General features: G+C 41.9%; 1 long non-coding RNA gene across 2 annotated transcripts; it reads right to left on the bottom strand.

Moving 5' to 3' along the window:
* Positions 1–233: 233 nt before the first annotated feature.
* LOC109771860 (uncharacterized) lies at positions 234–2,576 on the bottom strand. Of its 2 annotated transcripts, XR_012187701.1 has the most exons (4): positions 1,716–2,576; positions 1,479–1,533; positions 1,226–1,364; positions 234–747 (listed from the first exon to the last, which is right to left on the bottom strand). It is a non-coding gene; the product is annotated as an uncharacterized lncRNA (long non-coding RNA). The 2 variants fall into 2 exon arrangements; XR_002234941.4 differs by lacking the exon at positions 234–747 and having other exon boundaries at positions 1,036–1,364; positions 1,716–2,566.
* Between the last annotated feature and the right edge of the window lie 3,982 nt (positions 2,577–6,558).

Genomic DNA, 6,558 nt, shown 5'->3' with positions numbered 1-6,558 from the left:
GAGAGAGAGTTAGCGCGTCTGTGAGGAGGGGCCTATGGGGAGTGAAACTACACGTAAAAGACTGATGTACACATTAATTAAAAATATAAATTGTATCCAAATTTTAGGATGGGATCATGGTATTTGCAATTCGCATAAGGAACGGTCATTGATCCATCGGACATCTATATTCTATCGGATTTGAGCATCTCTATGTTATACGCTACGGAATCACAAAATGTTAGATGGGCTTATGTTATAATCAAGCACATGTAGATTGCCATGAAATAGTATAAAAAGTATCAATACATCCATCAAAGCGATCTTACACGTTGATAGGTACACATTAAGCACAATCAAACATAATGTTTCCAACCAATAAACCCCGTCCTTCAAGCCATACATTTTCTTCTCAAACTTCACCTTCCTAGAAGACCTGTTCATTGCTCACTCTATCTTAAATCGAGGGGACAGAGAGCATGCGATAGATAGAAAATCCATCCACAACTATGACGACACTGACCAGCTTTATCAGAAATGGTAACACATCAAGCACCCCAATTTAACCTAACATTAATACACATAATGGAAGAATAAAATGCGATAATATCGATGTTTGTCCCCAGGAATTTGTGCAATGGAAGTGTAGCGACTACTAACTCATCCTTCGACTTAGTCTGATGGGCTCAATCTGTTATAGCACATATCATAATCCACCGCCTGCCCATGCCGCGGATCTATCATATCTCCATGTCTGATGCAACATGCCTCCCATCAGAAAAAAATAAAGATAAATAACGGCTCAAATAAATCGATGTTGTGACATTTGAAACCACTTTGCAAGAATTGAAGAAAATAATAATCAAACCACATAATATTATCTTCAAGCATAGCAATCTGCATTACTAGAAGTGTGATCAGTCATTATTAACTGGCCTCTGGCGACGAGAACTTATATGTAAAACACAATTAAAAACACTTGATACAAAACTTGCATACATAACAGAGTATGCAGAACTTCAAACTGTTGCATGTTGGTTAAAAAAATGGTGCATGTACGTGAATAATTGACTCCAATATGAATGCCTCTCATCTGAAGTTTATTCATACAATATGCATATCTAAGCCGGGCAAAAACTAAGCTCCAACAGAGATTTTAAACTCCAACAAAAGAATTGTTGATTTCCTTGATAGAGGAATAAATACCATACAAAACACATGGAAAACGGGAGAGAAAGCCGATTACTCTGGATTGTGAAAATGTAACGACTGCGCTCATACCAGATCGCCCACAGCACCAGCTCAAACAGTGATCGCCAATACATATTTTCACTTCCAACCTTAGAACAACAATTGCAATAAAATTGTTCATTTCCCTAGAACGGCTGTAGAAAACAAAACAAGCTATTCTATTAGCAGTCACTAAAAAAACAAAATGTACAAGAAAGGATGCTTTTGAATCATGTGTATATAGAAGGGGCAAGTGTTCATGTACATACATACAGAAAAAATTGGTATTGGACCTCTTGTAACTTTCTCACACCAACCACGTTTCTGCAAAAGAAAAAGTGGAGTGCGACCTGAATATCATGGACGCTAAAGCATGTAACTTACTTTTCTGAAAGTCCTCCGCACAAACTTAAGAATAGTAGAGAGAAACCAAATTCAGATTGCTGGCCCTAGTTAGATAGACCGGATTTTCTACAGCCACCAACTTGTAGTTGAGTGGTTCATACCTTGGACTGCACAGTGAGAACTTCTTTGTAGATTATGTTGTTTGTAAAATTTGCAACAGAGTTGGACTGGCCTTCCTTTTGCCTGTGTGAAAATACCGGTTTAAGGAAATAAGGCATCCATGGCACTGGCAATACCTGTCCCAGCCAAGGTGATGTACTCATCTTCTTCTTGAGACATGTGATACATATGTGGGAAAAATAAGGCATACATGGCTACTAAAGAATGCATTCAAACTATAGACATGTCACATGATAGATAAAATTAATCTAGGAATGTAGGAGTCGGTATGATAGGCATTAGATAAAGAAAACAACTATCTACAATGAGTATAATCCAGTTAGACTTCTCCAACTATTACTAATACAACATCCAGACGGGGGAAGTTGGAATGACAAATTTTGAATGCCCATCACATATGAAAAGAGGTTGGCGAGGAGGAAGGGGACGTGGTGGGCGGCAGGTCTCCTGCATCAGAGCCTCAAATGACGAAGCATAAGAGTCCTCACGAACTTGAGGCGCAGACGCCGCCAGCGGCGTACATGCCGATGCCGTCCTCGGAGAAGACGGGCTAGAGGGAGGAGGAGACCATGGTGAGGAGGGAGACGTGGTGGGCGGCGGATCGGCTGAATCTGAGGAGTACGCAGGAGAGGCGTTGTGGACTCGACCAACGGACGGCGCCCGCGGCGTACTTGCCGATGTCGGCGTCGCAGGAGACGGGGTAGGAGAAGAGGAGATGACGGGGAAGAGGGGGAGGTGGAGGTGGTGTGGCAGTGGGCGGTGAGGCTGCTGCGACAGAGAGGAGTTGGAGGTGGACGATGCTAGCAGTAGCCATCGCTGCCAGTTTCCTTCCATTGTTTTCCAGAAAGATCTCGATTCCTTCGCTGATTAGATAAGGTGGGACTGGATGGAACTGGACGAATGGAATGGGGGGTTTCTTTGCAAATGTGAAGTGGGGTTGCCTCCTATGCGTCGGATGCAAATCAGACGGTCGAAAATAATGGATGGCAGGCACACTATCACCACCAACTTAGATTTTTATAGGAGTAGAGATAATTGATCCATAGAGTTAATATTTTGAACTCCAGACAATGCATCGCCTTAGCAATTCGAATATAAACATGAGTATAGTTCATGTTGTGTGTGTAAAGCACATTATACACACAAAAGTTACACAATGAACCTTATAAATAGCTAGCTATGAATTAGCATACATTTGAATTCAACTTAAGGTGGTTTAAAAAATTTTAATTCACCATGAAGTCCATTCAATTATTTGAATTCGAGATCATGGCATTTGTAAATCATACCTAAATTATGGGGGCACCAAACTTTGCTCTGCTTTTGTACCTAATAGCATATATAGTCATGTATAAAATAGATTCAAATTTACCTCCTTAATTCCAAAATAATCATAGTTATAGGATTTTCAAGTGTCAAATTTTCAAAAAGAAGCGCATAATTTAATGAGGTTTTCAAAGATAAAAGGTCAAATTTAACATTGTCTATTTAGGTCAATCCTCAAAGTTTAAGAGTACTATAAACGTGATTGCTTATGTTTCAAAATTTCAAATGAAGCGCCAAAAGAGCCTCTACTCGCCCAAAACCGCGTGAGACCAATGTTTGGTAGAAGGAAATTACTTTTTTAACTCTGACCCGTGAAACCTACCGGCCCGATGTCCAAAGGTATAAACCGGGGTAGGTTTGTAACTTCATCTAGACGCCACGCAACCGCCTCCGAAAAACATTCATACACCGTGGCCGCCTAAACACACATGCGCTCGGCCGAAATCGCTCCCGCCCATTATTTGGGACACCTGGGATTACCGTCCTACCCCCGACCCATAGTAGGTCCGAAATTTAAGAGGGGGGTAAAGTTTGTACTTTCCCAAAATTTCAAACAAGCGTGTCCCATCTATTCAAAAAATTAAATAAAAACAAGCATGTCCCAGACCGAAACATGGTTCCCCCTTAGCTCCCCCTGCACCTCCCCCCCCATCTGATTCCCCATTCGTACTCCATGGTGTGATGCCCCCGATTCATCGTACACTAATCATACACGCAAATGTGTACGATCAAGATCAAGGACTCACAAGAAGATATCACAACACAACTCTAGACACAAATCAAAATAATACAACCTTCATATTACAAGCCAGGGGCCTCGAGGGCTCGAATACAGAAGCTCAAAAGCACAAGAGTAAGCGAAAGCAATAATATCTGAGTACATGCATAAGGTTAGACAGGGATGCCTTAAGAAGGCAAACACAAAAGCAACAGCGATCGAAGAGGCAAGGCCTCCTGCCTGGGACCTCCTAACTACTCCTGGTCGTCGGCGGTCTCCACGTACTAGTAGGCTCCCTCCGGGTAGTAATAGTAGTCGAATGGGGTGGCATCTGGTTCCTGGGATCCACCATGTGGTTGCAACAACTGGAAAGAAGGAAGAAGGGGGAAAAGGGGTAGCAAAGCAACCGTGAGTACTCATCCAAAGTACTCGCAAGCATCAGATCTATACTATGTATGCATTGGTATCAAACGGAAGGGTTTTATCCGTGGACTAAACTGCAGAATGCCAGAATAGAGGGGAAGGCCTAGCCTATCAAAGACTAGCATCTTCAAGCAGCTCCAAGCATCTTGCAGCATGTAGAAGAGTAAAGAATAGCATTTTAATATTTAACAAGCATGTTGTAGCATTAACGCCCCGAGATCCTTCCTCAAGTCCCTACGAGAAAGCAATCCTGGACATATCCATCACATGTCTCAGGTAGCCAGTTGTAGTTGTAATAGACCAGGATACAAGTCTAAACGCCCATTACCGTGGACACAGTATTCGAATAGATAACGTCCCTGCAGGGGTGTGATGACCCACAAGTATAGGGGATCTATCGTAGTCCTTTAGATAAGTAAGAGTGTCAAACCCAAGGAGGAGCAGAAGGAAATGACAAGTGGTTTTCAGCAAGGTATTCTCTGCAAGCACTAAAATTATCGATAACAGGTAGTTTTGTGATAAGGTAAATTGTAACGGATAACAAGTAAATAAAGTAAACAAGGTGTAGCAAGGTGGCCCAATCCTTTTTGTAGAAAGGACAAGCCAGGACAAACTCTTATATAAAGCAAAGCGCTCCCGAGGACACATGGGAATTGTTGTCAGGCTAGTTTTCATCATGCTGATATGATTCGCGTTCGCTACTTTGATAATTTGATATGTGGGTAGACCGGTGCTTGGGTGCTGCCCTTCCTTGGGCAAGCCTCCCACTTATGATTAACCCCTCTCGCAAGCATCCGCAACTACAAAAGCAATATTAAGGTAAACCTAACCATAGCATGAAACATATGGATCCAGATCAGCCCATTACGAAGCAACGCATAAACTAGGGTTTAAGCTTCTATCACTCTAGCAACCCATCATCTACTTATTACTTCCCAATGCCTTCCCCTAGGGCCAAATAATGGTGAAGTGTCATGTACTCGACGTTCACATAACACCAGTAGAGGAGAGACAACATACATCTCATCAAAATATCAAACGAATACCAAATTCACATGATTACTTATAACAAGACATCTCCCATGTCCTCAGGAACAAATGTAACTACTCACAAAGCATATTCATAATCATAATCAGAGGAGTATTAATTATCATTAAGGATATGAACATATGATCTTCCACCGAATAAACCAACTAGCATCAACTACAAGGAGTAATCAACACTACTAGCAACCCACAGGTACCAATATGAGGTTTTGGGACCAAGATCAAATTCAAGAGATGAACTAGGGTTTGAGAGGAGATGGTGCTGGTGAAGATGTTGATGGAGATTGACCCTCCCTCGATGAGAGGATTGATGGTGATGACGATGGTGACGATTTCCCCCTCCCGGAGGGATGTTTCCCCGGCAGAACAGCTCCGCCGGAGCCCTAGATTGGTTCTGCCCAGGTTCCGCCTCGAGACGGCAGTGCTTCGTCACGAAAGCCTCTCTATGATTTTTTTCATGGTAAAAGACACCATATAGCAGAAGATGGGCACCGGAGACCTGCCAGGGGGCCCACAAGGTTAGGGGGTGCGCCCAGGGGGTAGGGTGCGCCCTCCACCCTTGTGTCTCGCTCGTGGCCCCCTCTGGTTCTTTCTTCGCCCAATATTTTTTATATATTCCAAAAATAATCTCCGTGAAGTTTTAGGACTTTTGGACTTGTGCAGAATAGGTCTCTAATATTTGCTCCTTTTCCAGTCCAGAATTCCAACTGCCGGCATTCGCCCTCTTCATGCAAACTTTGTAAAATAAGAGAGAATAGCCATAAGTAATGTGATATAATGTGTAATAACAACCCATAGTGCAATAAATATTGTCATAAAAGCATGATGCAAAATGGACGTATCAACTCCCCCAACCTTAGACCTTGCTTGTCCTCAAGCGAAAGCCGATATTGATAAATATGTCCACATGTTTAGAGATAGAGGTGTCGATAAAAACAAATACGGACATTAGGGCATCATGATTATCTTTAGAACAGCAACATATAATGCCATATAATTTCTTATGCTAAAGTTACAATTCGTTCACAAGGTAAAGTATGAATCAGAAACTTCATTGAAAACTAACAAACTATGATCTCAGTCGTTGAAGCAATTGCAATTTATCATAACATCGGAAAGAGTCAAATAAGAGCTTTTCAGCAAGTCCACATACTCAACTATCATATAATCTTTCACAATTGCTAACACTCACGCAATACTTATGGGTTCAAAGCTTCCATCGGACACAGAGAAAGATAGGGGCTTATAATTTTGCCTCCCAACCTTTTACCTCAAGGGTAATGTCAACAATAATACTTTATGAAAACCCA

This window comes from Aegilops tauschii, chromosome 6 (genome assembly GCF_002575655.3).
Source record: "Aegilops tauschii subsp. strangulata cultivar AL8/78 chromosome 6, Aet v6.0, whole genome shotgun sequence".
In the NCBI taxonomy this organism is placed as follows: domain Eukaryota; kingdom Viridiplantae; phylum Streptophyta; class Magnoliopsida; order Poales; family Poaceae; genus Aegilops; species Aegilops tauschii.
The sequence above is the reverse complement of the archived record's forward strand: the minus strand, read 5'-3'. Positions and strand labels throughout refer to the sequence as shown.